The sequence below is a fragment of the Lampris incognitus genome, chromosome 3 (genome assembly GCF_029633865.1).
Source record: "Lampris incognitus isolate fLamInc1 chromosome 3, fLamInc1.hap2, whole genome shotgun sequence".
NCBI classification, from domain to species: Eukaryota; Metazoa; Chordata; class Actinopteri; order Lampriformes; family Lampridae; genus Lampris; species Lampris incognitus.
In genome coordinates, this window is record NC_079213.1 from 19,459,709 (window position 1) to 19,473,721 (window position 14,013).

Below are 14,013 nucleotides of genomic sequence, written 5' to 3' on the forward strand. Positions count from 1 at the left end.
TGTGTGTGCCAATGCTTTCTATTCAGCTAAGGTTTTTATGGTTTTTGTTAACCATTTATAAAACGCGTCTTCCAAGATGTCTCCGGTACGGCCTCGTCATGATAAACGTGGAAATAAAACCGACGGCATCTGTGATAGTCTTCCCGCACTTTATTTTAGGGTGTATCAGGGCCCTGTATAACAAAGGCGGATTTAATAGGCTGCTCTGTCAGAGCGTATCTGAGGGATGAAAAGGGTTCCTGACATCAGCTAAGCCCCGGAGAACTCCTGACAGCAAAGGATTGTGGGCCACGAAGCGGCGCCCAGCACATAGTCCCGATGATTATCCTGTTTCCCGCAAGCCGGATGGCATGAGAAGCACTGAGCTTCTACCTCTCAATTAACATCGTCACAACCGCACTCGAGGGGAGAGGGTTACTGGTGTAGACACGAGTGTGTGTGTGTGCGTGTGCGTGCGTGCGCGCCTGGGATTTTGATAACAATGACCAGGGGTAGTTAACCAGATGTTTCTCCCACCCGGAAAACTGGCGTGCTGTGTCCACTGCCGCCTCGTCACCTCGGCCAATTAAAAATCAATTAATCAGTTCAAAGACTTCTCTTCTGCTAATGGACAATGTGTGCCTGGATTGATAAGACTCTCCACTGGTGTCGATATTCTCACACCTCAGTCTCCATTATATTTCAGCAATAGCTGTATTTTTTTATCTGGTTGATCTGCAGCAGACAGAAAGCAATTTGTTCAGGGTTATTAGCTTGCACCTTATGCTTCTTTTTTTTTTTTTGCAAATGAAACATTGTGGTAATTTCAAAATTCATTATTTTTTTGGGTCTGTGTTTTGAGACCAGGGAGAGCTGTGAAGTGAGGCAGAAGGAAATGCTTTCTATTCGCCTTTGATTACCAGGCATTAGCAATGATCTGCTGCAGATGTGTGTTAATTTCCCTGCCTTTTTCCACCTAAAAAGCGTAGCTTGTCTCCGCCCGTCACTCGCCTTCTCTCCTGCCAAAACCTTGATCCGTGCCTTCGTCACATCCAGAATTGACTACTGCAGCAGCGTTCTCTACGGCTCATCGTCCAAATTCCGAAACAAACTCCAGTACATCCAGAACTCTGCTGCTCGCCTGCTCGCCCACTCCCGTGACCACATCACCCCTGCCCTCCAGAGCCTCCACTGGCTCCCTGTCCCGCAACAGATCCCAATTCCAAGTCCTTCTCCTCACTCACAAATCCCTCCACAACCACACCCCCTCCAACCTCATTGACCTGCTCCACTACCGTACTCTTTCCTGCAGCCTTCGCTCCTCTGACACAACTTCCTGTCTCCACCACACAGGACCTGGGGTGACAGAGTCTTCTCTGTGGCTGCCCCCTCCCTCTGGAACCCCCTCCCCAAACACATGAGAGACTACCCCGATTTGTCCACGTTCACATCATTAATCAAAACTCACCTCCTAAGAAATGCTTTTAATATGTGATTGTGTTTTATGTTTTTGGTGTGTTGCTTTTATGTTTACTTTGACTTATGTTAAGTGTCTGAGAACCTTGAAAAGCACTCTATAAATAACATTTGTTATTATGATTATTATCATTGTTATTATTATTATTATTGTTATTTCCCCCTGTTTATCTGGTCATTTGCAGCTATACATAGCCAGATGCTGTATATGTTTGGTAGCATGCCTCATCTTCCACCATGGTATGACTCCGCATACGGACAAGATTCTCCTCCATTCCCTCTTCCTTCTCCTATCCTGTCCTGTTTGTCCTGTTGCAGGGCTAAACCGTGGTTCATCCTTCAACATTCCCATTATCGTTCCACATGAAATTACCTTCCTCGATCCAGTCCTCCTTCTGTCGAGCTGCCTATCTTCGCTCCATCTCGTCCCATATTCATTCCTATCCTCCCTATGTTCCCAGGCTCTCTGTTCCCCCCCACCGCACATTCGCCAACACCTGACTCCGGCCATTTCATTTCACTCCACTAGTCCTCATCGTTCTCCTGGTGTGCCCTGCTTTTCACTCACTTTCTCAACTTATCCTGGCCCCCGGGTGGTATGCATGTCTTTTTCGCTATGCATTTGCATGCATTTCTTAAGCCCAGACTTCAGTCGATCTAGTTGCAGCACACTGTGAGGGGTTCGCCAGATGTCTTACCCATGACAGACATGCTGGAGACACTGGCAGATAATTGCAATGACACGATTGCTTTACAGACCCACCCTGAATCCCTCTGTTACGGAGTAAACCCCTGCAGCTCCTGGTCCTTGCTATATCATCTCCCGTGCCCCCATCAACCCCCTTGACAGTACAAGGCAACCAATCCGGACATGCGGCCCTGTTGGGGGCCCTTTGGGTCACTATGGGGGCCTGCAGGGGTTGGGTGGCTATATAATTGGTATAGTTGTTGCATATTTAACCAAGTGATAAAAGACATACTGCATATAGGTAGTCTGACTTTAAAAAAATTAGGCGCTGCCCCTTTAAGTGAGAGGCCCCGAATATGATGCAATTCCTGAGCCCCACGTCTTGGATAAGAAATTGCGACTTGCGTTCCGAAACCAGCCTCTCATATCATTGGAGCGGAACACAAAGGCATCTGGGTAAATAGGAGTCATTACACTGTAATCTTACAAAATAATGCATGATATGCATCGCTCGTTATCCGTAATAACGTATTCTGTGACTGTCAGACCAAGATGAAGTTCAAGGAAGTCTGGTTTGGTATGCTAACACATGCACTGGGTATGTGAAATGACTTTGCCATTAATATTGCTTTGCCACAGTGTGCTAAGACATTTCAAAGAAGTGTTACAAGTTCTGTTGTATGCTCAAGCAATGCATCTGTTAATATGCGTAGGTTGCTGCCATTGAATTAATTGTGGAAAAACCTCAGAGCCATCTTTAGCACGTGGTTGCAGCGACTATGATAGTGGGATGTGAGTAAGAGCGTTCATACAGAGTTGTGAATGTTAATGTGAAAATTAACAAAACATCCAAAACAATGTTTTCTTTTGTGGAATAAGTCCACTGCTTTATTTTATTTGGATTCAGTTGGACTTTTCTTTTGGAAGATTTGGAAGGCGGCACAGTGGCATAGTGGTTAGCGCGGTCGCCTCACAGCAAGAAGGTCTGGGGTTTGAACCCTGGGTTTGTCCAACCTTGGAGGTCATCCCAGGTCGTCCTCTGTATGGAGTTTGCATGTTCTCCCCGTATCTGCGTGGGTTTCCTCCTCCCACAGTCCAAAGATATATAGGTCAGGTGAATCGACCATGCTAAATTGTCCCTAGGTGTGTGTGTGTGTGTGTGTGTGTGTGTGTGTGTGTGTGTGTGTGTGTGTCTCAGCCCTGTGATGGACTGACGGCTTGTCCTGGGTGTCTCCCCGCCTGCTGCCCAATGGCTGCTGAGATAGCCTCCAGCATCCCCGCTGCCCTAAGAGCAGGATAAGCGGTTCGGATAATGGATGGATTGAGGGCGGAAAGTGAGATCCAACCAGCTGGGTTCTTCCTATCGACCACTGGGCTCAACGAGTAGACCCAGCAATCAGAATTAAACCCCAAATATATGTTTTCGTGTCCTGTGTTGCTCAGTTTAACACACACCGTCATATGTCACGCAGATGAAGTGCCATAGTAAAACCTTGAGGTTGCCCCAGGTTTTCTGTGAATCATAAATCAGAGCGGAAGGAGACTTGGAAGTAGTGGGTAACGCTAGGCTGTGAGACGGTAGTATGGTTCATTTGTCCATTGTCACGGTGCAGTAACACTGAGTGTTTTTCCACCGCGGTTGTTCTTGAAACAAACCACTTGCAGCATTATAATGTACGATCTGGACTTCCTAGGACAGAACAGAATAGAGCAGAATAGAGCCCTCTCTAACAATGCCGCTAAACTGGGAAATGCCACCTAAAGACATGAGAGGCGAGTTCGGTGGATATTTTCAAACGAAGGCTTTAATCATATCCTTCTAATTTATTTAGCTTTTGATTAAAACTGTCATTTATTTTTTTCATTGCCTGTTATTTGATCGTTATTATAGTCGTTTTATTATTTCTCACAATCTTCTCGTTCCAGTATTTGACTTCTGTCAATTTGTACGCCCTTAATTTGATTTCTGATCTTCATTCTTTGTTAACCCTAAAGCACTTTTTGTTCTATTTTTTTTCCTGCTTGTGATTGTTTTTAATGTGCTTCTCTTTAATGTAAAGCACCCTGAGCTACTAATTTTAGGATAATAGGGCGGCATGGTGGTGCAGTGGTGAGCGCAGTGACCTCGCAGCAAGAAGGTCCTGGGTTCGAGCCCCCGGGGTAGTCCAACCTCGGGGATCGTCCCGGGTCGTCCTCTCTGTGGAGTTTGCATGTTCTCCCCGTGTCTGTGTGGGTTTCCTGCGGGGGCTGCGGTTTCCTCCCACAGTCTAATGACATGTAGGTCAGGTGAATCGGCCATACTAACTTGTCCATAGGTGCGTGCGTGCGTGCGTGTGTGTGTGTGTGTGGGAGGGGGGTTGTGATGGATTGGCGGCCTGTCCAGGGTTTCTCCCTACCTGCTGCCTAATGACTGCTGGGATAGGCTCCCGCGACCCCGGTTGGGATAAGCGGCTTGGATAATGGATGGATAATATAATATTATATATATATGTAATATAATTGTAAATTGGAAAAAATTACAAAATTGTAATATTATTCCTCTCTTATTTTGGAACTCTCCTCACAGACGATGAAGACACGGCGGCCCTGGGGCAGACAGCGCCGTGTCCCCTGAAGAAAAGCCGATTGACCTCTGTCTCCACCCTGCTGTCACCTCCGAGACACTGCCAGCCCCACAGGTTGATCCAACGTGTCAGAGCAACGCTGGCCCATTCAAACACAAGGCACACACGAGCAGAGGACAAACGTGCACAAACTAGACACAAGCGTGCAAACACATACAAAAAAACCACCACACACACACACACACACGCACACACACACACACACACACACACACACACCAGCAGGAATTCAGTCACAGTTGCAGCGTAGACAGAGGTAACAGCCATCACAGTTGAGTGACAGAGATGTTGCGTTTCACAACAACGCAATTAAAATCGACAATAATTGCTTGCGCGAATGGGGTGGCGGCTGTTCGGCTGTCAAAAGGGTTGAGGGATTTAAGAAGGCAGCATTATAAAGCGTTCTCCGAGACGGTGTAAAATCACAATTCTTCATCTCCTCACGCTAAAACTCTCCCCTCGGCTTCCCGTCCCATCTTTCCGTATATTGGAAAATGGAGCCATTGTGCCGTGCGCTCCGGAAACCTGGTTTTCATTATCATCTTTAACAACTGTCTGTGACATGTTTACAGGGCCTCTCATTTGGATTCATGGCATCCGTTTCCCCACGTCTCCTTGCGGAGGTGCGAATGCAACTGACAGCAGAGAAACTGTACCCCCCTGTGGATATCAGCAGAAATAACCACTCACCGGTACACACCTGTGTTGCTGTGCGCTGAGGGCAAAACACTGGCACGGTGCACCGCCGAAAACTTTGAACTGCATGTGCGCCAATGACATGTTTTTCGGGGCTTTCCGCTGCACATCTTTCTATTCAGCCTTCTGCAGCAATATTTCAAATGAATGTCGAGTAACAGTAATCCCAAATAGCTAACAGCCCGTAGAGCACCTTAATTGCGAGCAGCATGTGGAATTGGGCTCGAGGGCTTAAGTCACTGGTGTGCGGTGAGTTTATCCGTGCACGTGTTGCCGAGATTACACCGCATTGTGCGGTGCGATCATATATATGCAAATGTTCCTCGCATGATCCCGGAGCATAGAAAGAATTACGGCGAGCATCCGTCACATTCAACGACTTCTATACTGCCCCATATAATCACACAGCTGAATTGAGGGCAAGTGAAGAGGAAGATGCCCCCCCCCCACCCCACCCCCCGTCTCCCTGTCTTGCTTTTGCATTTTCTCATTCAGAGAGACTAGCGGAGAGAGGGAGCTCCGATGTACTGCTGCACAGATGCTTTTGACTCCTTTTCAAAGACCCTCTCTGCCGAGCCCCCACCCCAACCCATCCACCTCCATCACCACCCACCCACCCCTGCAAAAAGCACCCGGGTACAGCTTTGTGGTAAATATTTGATAGTGTGGCCTTGTGTCTTTGAGACATTTGAGATCGTCCTGAAGGAATTGTTTTTAGGTCAGCTCCGAGACCCCCACCCCCCTTCCTCCTCCTCCTCCTCCTGGTACACTCCCCGTGTAAATGGCGGAGGAGAGGATGTGATAGGCACAGGAGATTTGTTTGAAATTCACCCCGGTTCAGAGCCAAAAAAAATAAAATAAAAAATGCCTGTGTGTGTATGTAAGTGTGTCAAGAGATAACAGAGGAGGCCCCCTGCCTTTTGCCGTCTTCCCACAGGGCACACAACCGATTCAGGGCTTCCATCCGTATTAAACAATGTGCCACCTTCTGTGAGCCGAGAGGAGGGGGAGGCAGACAAACTCTGAGAAGACACATAAAAAAAATTGTGTTTGTTGGTTTGGGAATGGAATTAAACATGTAGTATGCTGATTAAAGCCTCAGTGTTTTTGTTTTGTGTGTGTGTGTCACAGCAGGGGTGTGAAACAACAAAACAAGAGTTTTACTCTCAAGAGTCTTGGAGAACATGGAAATGTAAAGTAACAAGACTAGGTGGACTGTGTAATGGTTAATTTGTGGAATTGTGGTCAATTTGTTACAGCAGAGGGGTGTCAGGGTAGCATAGCGGTCTATTCCGTTGCCTACCAACACGGAGATCGCCGGTTCGAATCCCCATGTTACCTCCGGCTTCGTCGGGCATCCCTACAGACACAATTGGTCGTGTCTGCGGGTGGGAAGCTGGATGTGGGTATGTGTCCTGGTCGCTGCACTAGCGCCTCCTCCGGTCGGTCGGTCGGGGCGCCTTTTTTGGGGGGTGGGGGGAATAGCGTGACCCTCCCACGCGTTACGTCCGCCCTGGCGAAACTCCACTGTCAGGTGAAAAGAAGCGGCTGGCGACTCCACATGTATTGGAGGAGGCATGTGGTAGTCTTCAGCCCTCCCCGGATCAGCAGTGGGGGTGGAGTAGCGACCCGGATGGCTCGGAAGAGTGGGGTAATTGGCCGGATACAATTGGGGAGAAAAGGGGGTAAAAAAATTGTTACAATGGAGGCACTGTAAATGCCCCCTGGTGGTATAATAGAAAACTGTTTGCACGATTCATTCTGAAAGAGCAACGGCCAATGGGAAGGCTCCGACTCGGCCGTCCGACCAATGGGGAAACTCCATCACTCACTCAGTCGCTGACGGACAACCGCATGTGTAGGGCCAGCCCCGCTGTTGTGCTCCAGCCAAACACTAATTTCCGAGCGGTCGAAGAGCAAAATGATAAGATCGATCAAATTTTCCCAGAAATACTATTTAGTTTGTGGAAAACTGTAAGGTTATGTTATGAAATCTTGTTTTTTACCAGCTGACATAACATATTTTTAGTGTGATTTTTAGCCTATGTTTAGATTGCGCATCGGGAGTTCGCTCAGTGAGCAGTAGATAGTTTATAGACTTCCACTGATAGTTCATACTGAACAATATGACCTATGAGTCACCGCTGTTTTGTGTGTCCAAGTAAAAGTAATAAAAAATGTGTTTGAAAGGTCCCAGAAAACAATTCCCTAAGAGTGGGACCGCTGTAAATGTATTTTTAGCCAGTAAAAAAAAAAAGTCTGCCCTTTTTGTCCCCAATTGTACTTGGCCAATTACCCCACTCTTCCGAGCCATCCCGGTCTCTGCTCCACCCCCTCTGCCGATCCGGGGAGGGCTGCAAACTACCGCATATCTCCTCCAATACATGTGGAGTCACCAGCCGCTTCTTTTCACCTGACAGTGAGGAGTCTCACCAGGGGGACGTAGCGCGCGGGAGGATCACACTAATCCCCCCTGAACAGGCGCCCCGACCGACCGGAGGAGGCGTTAGTGCAGCGACCAGGACACATACCCACATCCGGCTTCCCGCCTGCAGAAACGGCCGCTTGTGTCTGTAGGGACGCCTGACTAAGCAGGAGGTAACACGGGGGTTTGAACCGGCGATCCCTGTGTTGGTAGGTAGCAGAATAGACCGCCACGCCACCCGGATGCACCAGTAAAAGTATTTTTAAAGGGTAAGACACAAATTCATTTTGAGTAATAATGGGTAAACTAAAGGTGATTATGTCCCTTCTGCTTGTCAAACTCTTACGCCTAGTATGCTAATACATTCACATTTAAATGGCCAAATAAATTTTTGATTGCACTTTTAAACTGAGTTGTCTTTTCTCACCGTGGGCCAATCCTGTGAATTTTTATAAGTTGACAATTGAAATTCATGCATTTATTGTTTGCTTCAAACAGTTGTCTCAGTTTGATGACAACACTTTGAGGCGGATTATATGAGACAATGGCCCCCTGGGCAAGGACGCGTAAAAGCTCCCCGCCGTCCCCACCCCCACCCACACCCCTTTCACGCCAGCAGCATATTAGCAGCATATTAAGTGAGACATTCATTCACCTGCGGTTCCCATCAGTTTGTCAGTAGGACTTTCGAGGCTCTGTTATTGACGCGAGTGACTAAGCCCTTTGACTGTGCGACAAGAAATGCAAAGTTAATAACAGCGACTTCATGCAGAGGCCGTGGCTTAGGGGCCCTCTGAGTCCTTGGGGCCCCTGGGTGTGGGCCGGGTAGGCCCCTTCAGTAATCCAACCATGCGTGTCCTGGCATTAAGTACTCATATCACCCATAGACTTCAAACTAATGGGAAAAAGTGAGGGTTAGCGTGTGTGTGTGTGTGTGTGTGTGTGTGTGTGTGTGTGTGTGTGTGTGTGTGTGTGTAAATATATGACGTCACCTGCTTTGCTGGTGTAGTGCAATGCAGGGGAACCAGTTGGCACCGACAGCAATGGGTCGCGAGGAGCCATTTAATGGGAAATATGGTCGTGTAAATCCAGTCTTAATTAAATTTGAACCACACCAGTGCAGTGTAAGGGTGTGGATGTTGGTGGCTGGGGTGTTTAGTGATCATATTATTACCACGGTTCGCATGCAAAGCCCAATCCACCGTCACAATCACATGTCATGGCGCTCAAGTCAGGCTGGATCCCACAGCTCTCCAAAGGCTTCTGTTGGTGCTCAAGTTCGGATGTGCATTAATAGGCGCTGGCCCGTCGTGCCTTTGGTGGGAGTGTAAACTTGTGGTCAAGCAGAGGATGGAGAAGAAAAAAAGTAATCCTACTCCCTGCAGTCAGTTTATCCTTCCAAAAAGCAAAGTAAACATGAGATTTTATCATTTCTTTCAGTGATCCTCAGGCAAGTGCCAGTAAGACGCGGGATTTCTTGGACGCTGTTAATTTAACCGGCTCCATGTTTGCGGAGCACCCTGACTCGGCCGTAAGCCGAGCGTGGCGAGATAATGACCAGCGTTGTCTTCGTTGACGAAAGCCGCGGGGAGATCATCGACGCGGCATCACACAAGCGAAACGGGGACTCATTCGAGCAGCGGGGACGTGGACCGGGCCGCAAGTCAAACGCGCCGCACTTGACGGCGCGTCAAATCTCCTCGTTACCTCAAAGACAGGATTAGACTAATAGCTCGCATGCATGAGAGTCTAGCTACAGGTCTGTCGTTCTAATACCAAACCTGCCGAGTGTCTGTCATCTGATTGGGGCGGCTTAACGCGCTCGGCTTCATGGCAAGGCTTTGTGTGTGTGTGTGTGTGTGTGTGTGTGTGTGTGTGTGTGTGTGTGTGTGTGTGTGTGTCCACACTCATATACACACGCACACACACACACACACACTATATATATATATATATATATATATATATATATATATATATATAGTGTGTGTGTGTGTGTGTGTGTGTGTCCACACTCATATACACACGCACACACACACACACACACACACACACTATATATATATATATATATATATATATATATATAATGTTTGTTTTATTTCAGTGTCCTCCACTCCCGCTGCTCAGCCCACATGGGCTCACAAGACGTGACCATACATGTTGTGACAATATTTGTGTTTAACAAACACATTTCCGTAAATAAATTGCCCTTTATCCCAGAACGTGGAACCCATCTTTCCTTTCCAAAACCCTTCTGAAGTGCTTCATAACGGTCCAGCCAAACGAATGTACAGAAATAGAAGTTGTTTTCCTAGAAAGCACCCGTCACGTACTGTTTTTATTAATGAAGCTCGTTGCAGTGCGTTTGGTGTCCTGTAAATGTGAGGAGCAGTTGGCCTGTGTACGGTACTACTTCTAATTAGTGTATCTGTTGTTTGATTCGGTGTATGTGTGTATCGGTATCCTAATGGGGATCAGATGTCCCCATTAGGATAGAAAAACCTGAAACCACCTACCTTGTGGGGACATTTTATGGGTCCCCGTGAGGAAAAGGGTCTACTTTAGGGTCAGGACTTGGGTTTAGGGTTAGGTTAAAGCTAGGTTAAGGGTTAAGGTTAGGCATGTCGTCGTCGTCGTTGGCGTCTCTCGCGTGTGAGGATCCATTCCAAGAGATTAAGGCGCGTGATTGAGGTCCTCAAAAAACTCTCGGAGCCGTCCACTAAAGCCTTGCTTACATCGGTGGTCAGGTCCGACCGCGGAGGATCTAGTTCCATGGCGACACAAGAGTGAAGACGATGGGATTCGCCACAGGTTGCACCCAAGAGATGGTCGGACTGGGAGTCCGGACTGCCCACTTGTGAGGCACTTACGAGCCAGGGATGTGTGGGGTTTTTATAGCCGCCAGTCCGCGGTCCCGTTTGGCTTTAGCCAGCAGAGTGCTGCCCAGGTTGCGCCAACTCCACAAGTGAAGTCCGGTCAGTACCGCGAGGAGGGGCCTATCCGGGGTATGTCACGCGTGCAGGAATCGGTAGCCTGAACCTTTCAGCCTACACCACAAGACGCTTCAGCAACCCATTAGGCATTAGTTAGGTGTAGTTATGATGGTTAAGGTTAGACTTAAGGGCTAGGGACTGAATGTAGTCAATGAGGGGTCCCCACAAGTATGGGGTGACATGGTGTGTGTGTGTGTGTGTGTGTGTGTGTGTGTGTGTGTGTGTGTGTGTGTGTGTGTGTGTGTGTGTGTGTTTAAAAGGAGGGGGGGCTGAAGACGAGTTTTGTTAGCTGTCTACATAAATCAATGTTGCATCAGTTTTCTTCTTATTCTAAATTTCTGTGTTGCATTTTTAGCTGTAAATTGCCTCGTAATCTGTGAAAGTTGAATTGAATTCAGACTGGTCCAACATGGGCATTATTCCCCTGGTTCATAGATCATTATTAGAAGTTCCCCGAGTTAATTTCCCTTTACTGTGTCTTGAACCACAGTCTACTCTTTTTCTATAAATGAACTATTTCAAATTCATGTCCGACTTCACAGGGCTCCCAACCCCACGAAGAGGCTGATTGTGAAATTACGAAGTTATAAAAACGGAATAATTAGCTCCGTGTGTGACAGCATTACCCTTTGCGGTTCCTTGAAATCTCCAAAAGCCTCCTGCATAACCTGAGTTTTGGGGCGCTCGTGTTATTTGTGAAGCGGTATGACCAAGACGGTCCCTTGGTCTTTGAAGCCTTTTGCATTTTTTTGGGGGGGGTCCCCCCTTTTCTCCCCAATTGTACCTGTCCAATTATACCCCATTCTTCCGAGCCGTCCCGGTCACTCCTCCACCCCCCTATGCCGATCCAGGGAGGGCTGCAGGCTACCACATGCCGCCTCCGATACACGTGGAGTCGTGGAGGTGTGACATTCAATGTCCCACCTCCCCCTTCCCCACTGGACGCGGTGCACGTGATGTGCATGACGAGGCAGTAAATGGTATGATCTTTCACAGTAGCTTTATTGACAGCTGATGATTGCTTATGGCATGAAACAGGCTTGTACTGTCTCATAAAGAATTTACTTGGCTCACTGGATTATATATATATTTGTATTTATTTATCCATTTATTTATTTATATATACTGTCTTGCCACTGTAAACCCCCAGTTTATAAAATTCAGCATGAAGAAACAACTTATCATAGTCAACGTGAGCTGTTTGTATGTCTGTGTGCGTGTGTGTGTGCATGAAAGTAAGAGTAGTGTGTTTCCCTGTATATTTGCTTGGTTCTATGTGTTTGTTTGTGGCTTTCTCTTTGTGTGTGTGTGTGTGTGTTTGTGTGCATATATGTGGTATGTGATTCTTTACATTTGTGTTTTTTGCGTGTGCGCGTGCGTGTGTGTGCGTGCGTGTGCGTGCGTGCGTGTGTTTGTGTGTGTGTGTACAGGGGCATATTCAGCTCATGGTGAACTGTGCCCTGGGACAGTGTCAAATTACTGTGCATCACTGCACACACACACAGCTGTGCAAAGGCTATTTTCGTCCATGGAACAATGTGTTGTGTAGATTCCTAACGCAACCGTCCTTATGTGTTTATGCATTATCAGTTGCTTTAAACGTAAGGGAGTATGTGTGCATGTGTGTGTGTGTGTGTGTGTGTGTGTGTGTGTGTGTGTGTGTGTGTGTGTGTGTGTGTGTGTGTGTGTGTGTCAGGGGAGGGGGGGTGGCTCTTTAGCACATATTATTTATTGGCTAGTGTGTCTGTGTCAGTGAGTGTGCCTACGCTATGTATCTATACCCCTGTAAGCGTGTGAGCATTTGTGAATGTGCAGTTGTGTGTTGTGTTTGTGTTAGTGCACATCTGCTTGTGCCGGTGGAACAGAACGTCCTCGTCCTTGCTTTCAAGTTTTTGTGCCCGGAGCCAAAGAGCAAGGTCAGGTGCACTCTGACGGACGGACGGACAGACAGACAGTCTCTGGATGTGCACCCAACCACCCCTCCCCCTCCTCCCCCCGCCCCACTTTCAGGTCTGCACACAGTTTCAGCAGCTGCCCAGAACCAAAGGAGGATAAGGGCCCACCTGTGATTAGCCTCGCATTAATAAACCCACTGTGTCCTCGTCTGGAATTCAGAGCCTTTGGGCTCCAGTGAATCACGGTGTCTCGAGGTCTCATAAAATGCTCCATTAAACAATTATGAACCTTTATGACTGCACCACCTGACCGTAATAACATCCACAGCCAGTGTTGTCTTTGGAGGTAGTCGTATTGGGGCGGCGGTGGGGGTGATATTCCCCGGCCAGAATTATGGACCACAGTTATGGTTATGGCCCCAAGGCGCCTTTTTTCTTTCTTTCCTGGGATGAGATTGGACACTTTAGGAGTTTGCTGTCCAAATACTGCATGCTCAGCTGCCATGAATACTGGCAATATTTGGACAGTGACTATTCGCATGCCACGAAAATAGGGCCGGGCAATATCGGCAATCGGATATCACAGTATTTTTCCACTGAATACTTAATAGGTTGTGTAAATGTTTTGGGGTTGACCATTGAGATGTTATTTTATTTTTTTATTTCAAATACTCTGTTGATCTCCTTAGGAAAATTCTGCTCTGCGTTTAACCCATCCTAGCTGTGTAGGTGGGAGCAGTGGGCAGCCGCCGTGCAGCGCCCGGGGACCAAATCCAGTTCTTCTCGCCATGCCTCGGTCGGGGGCACAGCCAGGAGTACTAACCCTAACATGCATGTCTTTCTGATGGTTGGGGAAACCGGAGCACCCGGAGAAAACCCACCGCAGACACGGGGAGAGCATGCAGACTCCACACAGAGGATGACCTGGGATGACCCCCCCCCCCAAGGTTGCACAACCCCGGGGTCCGAACCCAGGACCTTGTTGCTGTGAGGCGACAGCACTAACCACTGGGCCACCGTGCCGCCTATAATTAGTAATGTGGATATGATGGCTAAAGGGGTCGAGGCATTCATTGCTCGTTTCACTCAGCCAACACGGTCTAATACGTTCAGAAAATTGTTATTAATTTACTGTAATGCAGCCTTTAAGAACAGGGAATTACAAGTTTCATCACCATATTGCAATTACCAAAATCCCAGATATGGATGTTATATATTATATCGACATATTGCA

The 14,013-nt window shown here is 47.7% G+C and overlaps 1 pseudogene; it reads left to right on the forward strand.

Annotated features, from left to right (window-relative positions):
* LOC130109683 (glutamate dehydrogenase 1, mitochondrial-like) overlaps positions 1-12,939 on the forward strand; it is a 45,767-nt pseudogene extending 32,828 nt beyond the window's left edge.
* The last annotated feature ends 1,074 nt before the right edge of the window (positions 12,940-14,013 follow it).